Here is a 12,202-nt window from a genome sequence, read left to right on the forward strand (position 1 = left end):
TCATTGATTTTTTTTTAAATGGTTCCTGGGAAAATGAGATTTTCATCTCAGCATCTGTGTTATGAAATACTGATGACTGTACTTTCTGGCATGTGTTCTGGTTAAATTGCTAGTTGGACAACCCATTTTGGCTACCCTGTTTTTTTAAAAAGTTAACATTTTAGAGGATAGAATCCATATCTTCTAATTTTTCAAATTATTTAAATAGTGATAGCCTCCAAGTTCATGCAACAGAGAAAATCTATTTCTTACCAAATTGGGTGAGAGAAGAGGAATAAAATATCATGACCCTCCACTGAGAAATATCTCATAGTTTCTCCGAGTGGGTTTTTTTTGGTTTTTTTTTTTGGTTTTTTTTTGGTGTGTTTTTTTGTGGTACGCGGGCCTCTCACTGTTGTGGCCTCTCCCGTTGCGGAGCACAGGCTCCGGACGCGCAGGCTCAGCGGCCATGGCCCATGGGCCCAGCCGCTCCGCGGCATGTGGGATCTTCCCGGACCGGGGCACGAACCCGCGTCCCCTGCATCGGCAGGTGAACTCTCAACCACTGCGCCACCAGGGAAGCCCTCCTTTGATGTCTTTTATTCTCCTAACCCATAATATTGAATTCTTTGAGGTTCTGTGCATAGCTCTCTGGTTTCTTCCCAGACCTCAGTCTTTATGGGCTCTTGGGTTTAGCTACTGAGTTGATGAGACTCACAAATATTTATCTTTAAACTGATAAGAACAGATACTACACTTGATCTTAGCCAAAAGGCCGAGAAGCGATAAAAATATTTATCTTTAAATCTGAATTCTAACTCTATGCCTGTGACAGCCATCTATTTCCTGCCCTCTGACAGGGCATGGACATATAGATATCCTGATGTCATCTCTAATCCAGCATTTATAAAAACAAAACTCATCTCTCACTCTTCTTACTGGTTTTCTTTTTAATTTCCAAGCAGGTCAATGACACCACCATTAAGCTAAAAATTTTGGCATCTTATTCCTTACAACTAGGCATCGTTATATCCTTTTGATTCTTAGTGAAAATAGTTTTTGGTTTTGTTATTTTTAACTCTGTAGTCTAGAGCAGTGCTATTCAAAGCCTGGTCCATGGATCAACAACATTAGCACCACCTGAAAGCCTGTTAGAAATGCAAATTCTTGGTCCTATCCCAGCCCTTCTGAATTACAATCTGTATTTTAACTGTGTTTTAGCAAGCTCTCCAGCTGAGTCTAATGTGTGGTGGCATTCAGTAACCACTGGCCTAGAGTCGAGTGTTGGCAGGCATTGCTCCAGGCTGAGATCACGGCCGCAGCTTCTTAATAGGAGGTGAGTCTCCCTATTTCCAGTCAAATGTCTTATGGACAATTATTTTCTTTTTCAATTCCTATTTTCTCTGTTGATTTTTTTTTTTTTTTTTTTGCGGTTCGCCTCTCACTGTTGTGGCCTCTCCCGTTGCGGAGCACAGGCTCCGGACGCGCAGGCTCAGCGGCTGTGGCTCAGGGGCCCAGCTGCTCCGCGGCATGTGGGATCCTCCCAGACTGGGGCACGAACCCGCATCCCCTGCATCGGCAGGCGGACTCTCAACCACTGCGCCACTAGGGAAGCCCCTCTGTCAATCTTATTTCATATCTTACAGTGTTATGTATTTCATGTGTATGAACTATGTGGAAACTGGCCAGGAGGACATGTTCAAGGGAAACAGACATCTAGAATTAATTAACGCACTTCCAGGTTTCATTCCTGTTTTGAGTGACAGGCTGTAGCAGTTTTTTTTCCTTTTCTTCTTTTCTATTTTTAATGCTCCCAGCTCAGTGGACTTAGCTCCTTCCGTAGTAGAAAACTTCAAAACAGAAGTCTTGTTCCATCAGGAAAGTGGGGGACAGGAAGGAGACTAGGAGAGGGAGAGGACTGCTATCCAAAAACTCAATGTGGATTGCAAATATGAGTAGGAATTTTAGCATCAAATGCATTGCTGAGGTTTGTCACATATTAGTAGTCTTTTTTTTTGAGTAAAATAACTTAAAATTTCCAAGTCTTTTCAGCTCCTCCTAGCTTTCTTCATGCAGCTCGAATTCATGGCCATGGTTTATCTGAGATAATCTCCTTTTCTATTTTTCAACATTAGTTAAGGCCAAGGACACAAGGAGGAGATCCTTTTGCTAGATGACTAGCATTTGGAAAAAAATTTGGATAGAAGGGAGAAAGTCTTCAAATAACTTAATTACCTGCTTGTTTCTGCCCCATGACTCCTGAATGTATTGATTTAACTAAAATTTAGTATTCCATGAACACCTTTCAAATAAAAAAAAGAAGGAATTAAACATTTGTCAGTGTTGAGATACATGCTGGAAATAGAACACAATGATGCTTACAAGGGACTCTCTCTTGTTGCTCACAGTTTAATGTGGGAAACAGACTAGTAAACAGACACTTAAAATACAGCCCCAAACCATGTAATTGGCCCCAGGCCTCTCTGCTTTTAGGACGTCAGAGAAGCTCTTAATTCTGCCACACAGTTATGAGAGGTTCAGCAGTGTAAAGACTGTCCTGTGAGTGGCACGTCATCTGTTCCGGAACAGTGGAGCAATAGTGCAGGAACATTTGTGCTGAGAAAATGGCAGAGTCAAAGGTCTGTGAGACTGGTTTCAGTTATAAACTTCACTGACTTATTGTAAGAGAAAGAAGAAAATTGGAGCAGAGCTTCTACCAAATCATGCCTATTTAATTCCCCACGATTGGAAGTTAAATTTAATTGTTTCAGCAGTGTGTCCAAGATAAGGGAGTTGAAATGATGGATCAACTCCTTCATTCATATAGTAATTTGAGTCATTCTGAACCAAGATAAAATTATTAAAGGATGTGCTGAGGTGGCTTACATCTTTGGCCATTTTAGGTTCAAAAGCTATTTAAACTTGAACTTTCTTAGAAATTTCTTGATGAATTAAACTGATGATTCATTCTTTTTCAAGAGTCTAATAAGTTAATAAGAGCCAAACAAAATCATTTATTCAGAGGTTCCATCCCTTAATGAATAAAACTATTGATTTCACATTGTCTATTTAACAACAAATAAGAATTTTATAGTTCGCTCTCAATGATTTTATACTGTCTGGATGGCAATAAGAAGAACAAAGTTGAAGACCCATGATCTAAAGACAGTATCAAATGTTCTTTAAATAGTGCAAAACAGATTTTTTTTCCTCCCTTCCTCCCTCCCTCCCTCCTTCCCTCCTTCCCTCCTTCCTTCCCTCCTTCCTTCCTTCCTTCCTTCCCTCCCTCCCTCCCTCCCTCCCTCCTATTGTTAAAGTGGAAGAGCAAGGATCATCCTTTACAAATATCTGAAAAATATAACTTGGTTAAGCATTATTCTACCTTAAATCTTTCTTGGCCACTTATAGGAAAATATGATATGGGAACGACTTATCTCACATTTTGGCGCTAATGCACTTAATCCAAGTGATAGGAATGAGGCCACATTTAAAAAATTATTTCATGCACATACCTTATCAGAATCATATCTCAAGTGTGTCTCCCATTGATTTTACTTACAATACTTATGCATCAATCTCCAACATTTATAGAGGACCACTGAGTATACAGAGCTCAATACTAGGCACAGTGTACTTGATTGGAAAACAGTCTTTCTCGTAAATTCACAATGTTCTTGAGAATTCTAAACTGATGTGTAAAACCATGGGGAACATACGTTGCTGTGTGAAAATAGAAACATTAAACCGACACTCTACTAAATAGGTAGAAAAATGGACAAAGTTATGCTCAGTTGTGAAGGCTTGAGAGTAAAGTCCTTTGCTAGTTGGTTCTGCTGAATACCCACTAGATCTGTACAGGTTGCTAGAGTTCCAGACTGATGTTTACATAAAGTTGTGTTTATGTGACATTTAGGAACCATTGGCATAAATCTCTTTGAAGGTTATTGTAAGCAGCGTAAATCAAATAAAATCTTGTAACAAACTGTGGCAACTCTCAGCTTCTGCTGGGACATTTTAAAAGCCCCACTTTTTTTCTTTTGTCTCAATATAGGATCTCTGGAAATCAGAGGATGTAAGTAGATCTTAAGGTATCGTTTCATGCTTTTAACTCTGTTTAATCTCACCCTCAGCCCTACTTCATATCAATAATCTGTATTGTCATATCCTCTTAGAATTTTTTCAAGTACATGCATCTTTAAAAAATTACTTTTTGCTAATATAGTGTTTTACAACCTCTCTTAAACTTTGTCATATTGTGGTAAATCTTATGTCCTTTTTTAACGTTATTTGACATTTTAAAATTAAATATTGTGACAGACACTGTTAATAATAACCAAATATTCTTGCATATTTCTACATTTCCCAGTCTCTGCAGTTAGGGTGGGAACAATGTGACTCCTTCAGGCAAAAAAGTATATAAGTAAAGAGATGGTTTATTGGCCAGGGCAGTTAAGGCCCAATGTGGCACTACCAGCTCTTTCTCTCTTTTATCTGTGTAACTGGAGAAATCTAAGATGCTGGAGTTGCAAGATTGAAGAGCCTGGGGCCCCAAGTCACTGCTTGCCCAACCGATTTGCATTGGATTGATTAAAAAAACAAAACAAAACAAAAAAAAACCCTTGCAGTTAAACCACTGAAATTGCAGGATTTATTTGCTACTGAGGCATAACCAAGAATTACTTAAATAATACCAATATCTTGAATAAAATATGAATCAGAGAAATGGGATAAAAGACCACTTTACATGCCTATTTCACAATCACTGGATGGGATTTGGACTCAAATAAGCTAGTTTCTAAGCGACACTTCAGGACTACTTCCAAACAATGAAGTATTTTCTGCCTGGTGATAAAGATTTAAACTGCCTAAGGAAGCTGGTCTCCACTTAGTTTTTCAAATATATTGGGGGACCATGTTATTGATGACAAAAACCCTTTGTTATTAAAAAAAAATTGAGCTACTGGTTTAAATGATAAAGTTATTCTTTCAAAGCTTTGCTTTTTATATATTTTTTCTGATTATAAAAGCAACATATGCTTATTGAGGGAGAAATTTTTTGTATTTTAAGAAATACAAAAAATAAATTTAAAAAATCCCCTCAGGGGCTTCCCTGGTGGCACAGTGGTTGAGAGTCCGCCTGCCGATGCAGGGGACACGGGTTTGTGACCCGGTCTGGGAAGATCCCACATGCCGCGGAGCGGCTGGTCCCGTGAGCCATGGCCGCGGAGCCTGCGTGTCCGGAGCCTGTGCTCCGCAAACGGGAGAGGCCACAACAGTGAGTGGCCTGCCTGCCGCAAAAAAAAAAAAAAAAAAAAAAAATTGGCTTTAAGCTTTTTGTGATTGCATGTATTTGTTCTCCCAAATGGTATGCTTTTGGAGCCAATCACAACAGATGAGTATGATTTAGAATAGATTTGGCAGAATGTTTTTGTTTTCTTTTGTTTAATGTGTTATGCAGTTAAAATCATAAATAGCAGTTTTTTTCAACTATGTTGTGAGATAGCCAATTATAAATAGTGAGGAAAGCCATGGATCAGCTTTCAACTTCCATGAGCCTATTTTAAGTATTGTCTGTGAATGCCAGAGGCATCTTTGTATTTTCTGCTCTTTTGATTATCATTGATGGAGTCAGTGTTTATAATTGTGGATACATTTTGGTGAACTTTCTCATTCCTTGGACGCCATTAACACTATGGCATTTCTCTTTCTTCTTCCTCCTGCACTTTCACCAGGGTGCTCTAAATTTAACTGAGATGCGTCTAAAATTTTTTTTCTTTTTTGTTTTCCTCTTCAAACTTTTGTTGTTATCAGTTTAACTCTAACATATATGTAAATGTCTCTCAAATTCATATTTTACTCCAGATTTTTTTCCAGACACTTATTTAACCACTTGTTGTATTCTTACTGCATCTCCCAGTGTCCTTATCTTCTTCCCTCAAATCAGTTACCAATTTCATATCTTGGTTTTCTGTGTCTTTGACTTCCCTTTCCCAATCACTTGGGCTCAAACAAGGTCAGCCTCATTCCTTTCTCCTTCACAACACTGATCCAGTGAGTCGTAAAGCTCCCATTAACTCCTTTTTTTTTTTTTTTTTTTGCGGTACGCGGGCCTCTCACTGTTGCGGCTTCTCCCGTTGCGGAGCACAGGCTCCGGATGCGCAGGCTCAGTGGCCATGGCTCACGGGCCCAGCTGCTCCTCGGCACGTGGGATCTTCCCGGACCGGGACATGAACCCGTTTCCCCTGCATTGGCAGGCGGGCTCTCAACCACCAGGGAAGCCCCATCCATTTACTTTTAACCAATATGTTCTTTATGTTTAAAGTGGGTTTCTTGTAGACAACATAGAGTGGGTCTTGCTTTTTGATACACTCTGACTCTGACAATTGGTTTATTTAGACCATTGATGTATAAAGTGATAATTGGTATATTTGGATTAATATTTACCATATTAGTTACTGCTTTGTGTTGTTGCCCTTCCTATTTTTGTCTTCTACTCTTTTTCTGCTTATTTTTTTAATTGAGCCTTTTATATGATTCCAATTTTTCTCCTTTCTTAACATGTGTTATACTTTTTTTTCCTATTTTAAGTGGTTGCCATAGAGTTTGAAATATACAACTAATCCAGGTCCTCTCAAATAACACTATAATTTCATGGATAGTGTATTTTATAATAGGTAAATAATGCCAATTCCTTCATTCCATCCTTTGTATCATTGCTGTCTTTCATTTCACTTGTCTATAAGCATATATAAACATACATACAATATTGTTGTTATTGTTATTTTGAGAAAACTATTATCTGTTCAATCAATTATGAATAAGAAAAGTAAGAGTTTTTATATTACTTTTACTTATTCCTTCTCTGTTGCTCTTCCTTTCTTTATGTTGATCTGAATTACTGATGTATAATTTTTCTTCTCTCTGAAGAATTTTTTGTTAAACATTTCTTGTAAGGAGGCAACAAATTCCCTCAATTTTGTTTGTGTTAGAAAGTCTTTATTTTCCTTCATTTTTGAAGGATAATTTCACAGAGTACAGAATTCTGGTTTTTGATTCTTTTCTCTCAACATTTTAAATATTTCACTCTGCTCTTTTCTTGCCAGCATGGATTCTGAGGAGAAGTCAGATGTAATTCTTATCTTTTTTCTGCTACAGGTAAGGTGTATTTTCCTTTGGCTTCTTTCGGGACTTTTTAGTTATCTTTGATTTTCTACCATTTGAATATGATATGCCTGGGTATAGTTTTTTGGCATTTATCCTGCTTGGAGTTCTCTGATCTTCCTGTATCTGTGATTTGATGTCTGACATTAATTTGGGGAAATTCTCACTTATTTCTGTTTCAAATATTTCTTCTATTCCTTTCTTTCTTCTCCTTCTGATATTCCCGTTATACATGTGTTATACTTTTTGTAGTTGTCCCGTAGTCCTTGAGTATTGTGGGGTTTTTTTCTCAGTCTTTCTTTTTCATTTTGGAAGTTTCTATTGAGATATCCTCAGACTCAGAGATTCTTTCCTCAGCCATGTTCAGTACACTAATGAACCCGTCAAAGGCATTCTTCATTTCAGTTACAGCATTTTTTATCTCTAGCATTTCCTTTTGTTTTTTCTTAGAATTTTTATCTCTCTGCTTACATTGCCCATCTGTTCTTGCATGCTGTCTACTTTATTCATTAAAGTCTTGTATTGGTGGGCCTGTAGCTAGTGTATTAAATTAAGAATATACAGATTATGACTTGCTGAATGAGAAGGCACAAGCCATCCACATGACAGGTAGCTCCCTCATCATCTGGGCTCCCACTCTGGGGAAATGAAAACCATGGGGACATTTTGATTGAAGATGCAGTTTAAAACACTCACATAGAGCAAGTCACAAGATTTATTACTTACAAATCCCAGAAACAAGGGAGGCAGTCTGTGCAGTGAGCTGGGAGAAGGGTGGTCCTCCATCCCAGGTTACAGGCAAGAAAGAGATAGAAGACAGCACCTATTATTTATAAGGGGGTTGGGGCTGAAGTCACTAACTTTTTGTGGGCTCAACTCTAAGTAGTTATTTTAAAAGGTGCCCTGGGAAAAGCAAAGTAGGAACTTGTGGCAGGAATCCTAAGCTCAGATTCTTATCTAAACGTCCAGACTCTGGGTGTGAGCGTGGTTGTTATACTGTAAAATGCCTGCACAGCAACTCAAAATAGCCATTTTCTCATCACAAGCCTTTAGCATAGTAATCATAGTTGTTTTAAGTTTCTGGTCTGATAATTCCAACATCCCTGCCATGTCTGTTTCTAATGCTTGCTCTGTCCCTTCCAACTTTTTTTTTTTTAATTTTAGTATGTCTTGTAATTTTTAAAAATAGCCAAACATAGATGTACTAGATGAAAGGAATTTATGTAAATAGGCCTTTAGTAACATGGGCATAATATATGGGGAAAGGGGAAGTGTTCTAGAGACCTATGATTACGTCTCAGTCTTTTAGTCAGTCTGTCCCTCTGGACTGTGAACTTCACAAATGCTTCTGTCTTCTTTTCCCCCACCTTAGGTGAAACAGTATGGCTTGAGTGGTCTGGAGATGGCTATTTCCCTTTTGCCACATGGAAGGCTAGAAAGGGCTGGAGCTGTGCATTTCCCTTCCTCCAGGTCAGCTGGACTCTGGTAAAACTCTAGCAGATTAGGCTCTGGTCAAATAATTTCTCCGGAGCACAGACCTTGTTTAAGAAGAACAGTGTGTTCCAGCATATTCAAATTAGTTCCTTTCCCTGTTCCTTGCTGGAAGCATTAGGGGATTTTTCTCTGATATTTACTGTAAGAACCTGTATGATATCTTAGAGATAAAAGCCATAAAAGAATGAGGCTCTCCTACAACTAGGTCTTCCTGAAGTTTTTTTACTGTCAGATTTGTTCACTCTGAGCTTCCAAAAATTCATCAGTTATAGTTCTGATTTTTCTACCATAGCACTGGTTCCTGTAGAGATTTCAGCTTGTGAGTTTCTACCTTGTTAAGTTGCGATTGTTTGAATTCACTTACCAGACTCTCCAATTTTGGGGGCAGCAGTTTGTCCCATGACTTTACTTCTCTTTTGCATCTAAGAAAAGTTGTGAATACTTCAATTTGTTCCGCTTTTTCTTTGTTGTTAGGATGGAGTGGTGACTTCTAAAGTCCTATGTTGTACCAGAAACCAGAAGTCTTGAATTCTGTTTTCTTATACTGTATCAATTGCTTAACATTATTTCCCATTTCAGTTTGCTGCATATTTAGAAAGTGACTTTTCGAAGAGATGGAGCCTTGGGATTCTTATCCTGCATTATTTTTTAAAATTAAGGTTTAATTCACACATCATAAAACTTAACCTTTTAAACTATGCAATTCAGTGGCTTTTAGTACATTCACAAAGTTGTGCAACCATCACCACTATCTGATTTCGGAATAATTTCATCATTCCCCAAAAGCAGCTTGTTTAGTGGTCATTCCACATTCCTCTCTACCCCAGATGCTGGCAACGATTAATTTACTTTCTGTCTTCGGATTTGTCTATTTTGGACATTTCATATAGATAGAATCATACTATATGTAATCTTTTGTGTCTGGATTCTTTGACTTAGCATCATGTTTTCATCCATGTTTTGTCATGTTCATCCATATTGTAGCATGAATAAGTATTTCATTCCTTTTTGTGGCTAAATAATATTCCATTCTATGAATATACTATATTTACCTATTCATCAGTTGATGGAAATTTGGATTGTTTCCACTTTTGGCTATTATGAACATTGTTGTTATGAATATTTTTATGTTTTGGTGTGAACATAGGTTTTAATTTCTCTTGGGACTGGAATTGTTGACTCATATGATAACTCTGTGTTTAACCTTTGAGTAACTGTAACTGCTTCCAAAGAAGCTACATCATTTTACATCCTCACCAGCAATGTATGAGGGTTCCAATTTCTCCACAGTCGCACCAACACTTGTTATTGTTTCTCTTTTTGATTATAGCCATCCTAGTTGGTGTGAAGTGGTATCTCATCATGGTTTTGACTGGCATTTTGCTAATGACTAATGACATTGAACATCTTTTTATGCACTTCTTGGAAATTTGTATATCTTCTTTGGAGACTTGTCTACTCAGATTCTTTGTACCTTTTTTAATGGGTTGTCTTATTGATAAGTTGCTAAGAGTTTTAAAAAATATATATTCTGAATATTATACTCTTACTGGATGTATGATTTCCTATTCTATGGATTGTCTTCTCACCTTCTTGATAGTGTCTTCTGAAGTACAAAAGTTTCTAATTTTAATGAAATCCAACTTATCTATGTTTTGTTCTTTGCTTGTGCTTTTGGTGTCATATCTATGGAACCATTGTCTAATCCAAGGTCACAGAAATTATATCTGTTTTCATCCAGTAATTTTACAGTTTTACCTCTTAGGTCTTTGATTCATTTTGAGTTAATTTTTGTATATTGTGTGAAGTAGATGCCCAACTTCATTCTTTTGCATGTGAGGATCTAATTGTCACACTGGATGACTTTTTATTATTATTATTTTAACATCTTTATTGGAGTATAATTGCTTTACATCGTTGTGTTAGTTGCTGCTGTATAACAAAGTGAATCAGCTATACATATACATATATCCCCATATCCCCTCCCTCTTGCATCTCCCTCCCACCCTCCCTATCCCACCCCTCTAGGTAGTCACAAAGCACTGAGCTGATCTCCCCGTGCTATGCAGCTGCTTCCCACTAGCTACCTATTTTACATTTGGTAGTGTATATATGTCAATGCCACTCTCTCACTTTGTCCCAGCTTACACTTCCCACTCCCCATGTTCTTAAGTCCACTCTCTACATCTGTGTCCTTATTCCTGCTCTGCCCCTAGGTTCATCAGAACCTTTTTTTTTTTTTTAGATTCCGTATGTATGTGTTAGCATACGGTATTTGTTTTTCTCTTTCTGACTTACTTCACTCTGTATGACAGACTCTTGGTCCATCCATCTCACTACAAATAACTCAATTTCGTTTCTTTTCATGGCTGAGTAATATTCCATTGTATATATGTGCCACATCTTTATCCATTCATCTGTTGATGGACACTTAGGTTGCTTTCCTGTCCTGGCTATTGTAAATAGTGCTGCAATGGACATTGTGGACTCTTTTTGAGTTATGGGTTTCTCAGGGTATATGCCCACTAGTGGGATTGCTGGGTCCTATGGTACTTCTATTTTTAGTTTTTTAAGGACCCTCCATACTGTTCTCCATAGTGGCTGTATCAATTTACATTCCCACCAACAGTGTATGAGGGTTCCCTTTTCTCCACACCCTCTCCACCATTTATTGTTTGTAGATTTTTTGATGATGGCCATTCTCACTAGTGTGAGGTGATACCTCACTGTAGTTTTGATTTGCATTTCTCTAATGGTTGGTGATGTAGAGCATCCTTTCATGTGTTTGTTGGCAATCTGCATATCTTCTTTGGAGAAATGTCTATTTAGGTCTTCTGCCCATTTTTGGATTGGATTGTTTGGTTTTTTTTTGATATTGAGCTGCATGAGCTGCTTGTACATTTTGGAGATTAATCCTTTGTCAGTTGCTTCATTTGCAAATATTTTCTCCCATTCTGTGGGTTGTCTTTGGATGAGATTTGAAGAAGATCAAATAAAGATATCTTTGTGAACGGGGTCTTCCAGGGGATGACCAGACAGGTCAAATAATGGCAGTGCTCTGGGGAAGAGAAGCCCCATAGAGTGGCTGCCAAGCTTCTGGTTTTCACCATGATCATGGGTTGTTGCTTTCCAAGGATACTGTAGAGCTGGAGAGTGGGGGATGAGAATAGGGCAAGTTAAAATGCCACAGAACTCACTGTATTTACTGAGATTCAGTCACTTGTTTTGAACAAATGCTCCACGGATTGCTACAAGCCTTTGGTTAATTTCCAGAGTTCTAAAAAAGTTGATTTTGGCAAATTTTACTAGTGTTCTCATTGCTTTTATGAAGGAGAGGTTTTTCAGATGTCTTTACTCCTCCATTTTCACTGATGTCACCCCTGCACTGTTATTTCTATGTTACATTCTCACCATTTTCTAATCTCTCAGTCGTATTTACTGTTTTGTTGAGTCCCTGCCCCTCACCCCTCTTAAAGATTGGAGCCTGTGTCCTCCTTATCCAGTCTTTTGACATTCTCCCTGGGCCTACAGCATGACTTTTATCCTAAACATTTTGGATTGGATTCAC

The 12,202-nt window shown here is 38.0% G+C and overlaps 1 pseudogene; it reads right to left on the reverse strand.

Moving 5' to 3' along the window:
* Positions 1-657: 657 nt before the first annotated feature.
* Positions 658-766, reverse strand: LOC116753698 (annotated as a pseudogene).
* Positions 767-12,202: the final 11,436 nt, after the last annotated feature.

The sequence above is a fragment of the Phocoena sinus genome, chromosome 4, assembly GCF_008692025.1.
Source record: "Phocoena sinus isolate mPhoSin1 chromosome 4, mPhoSin1.pri, whole genome shotgun sequence".
In the NCBI taxonomy this organism is placed as follows: Eukaryota; Metazoa; Chordata; class Mammalia; order Artiodactyla; family Phocoenidae; genus Phocoena; species Phocoena sinus.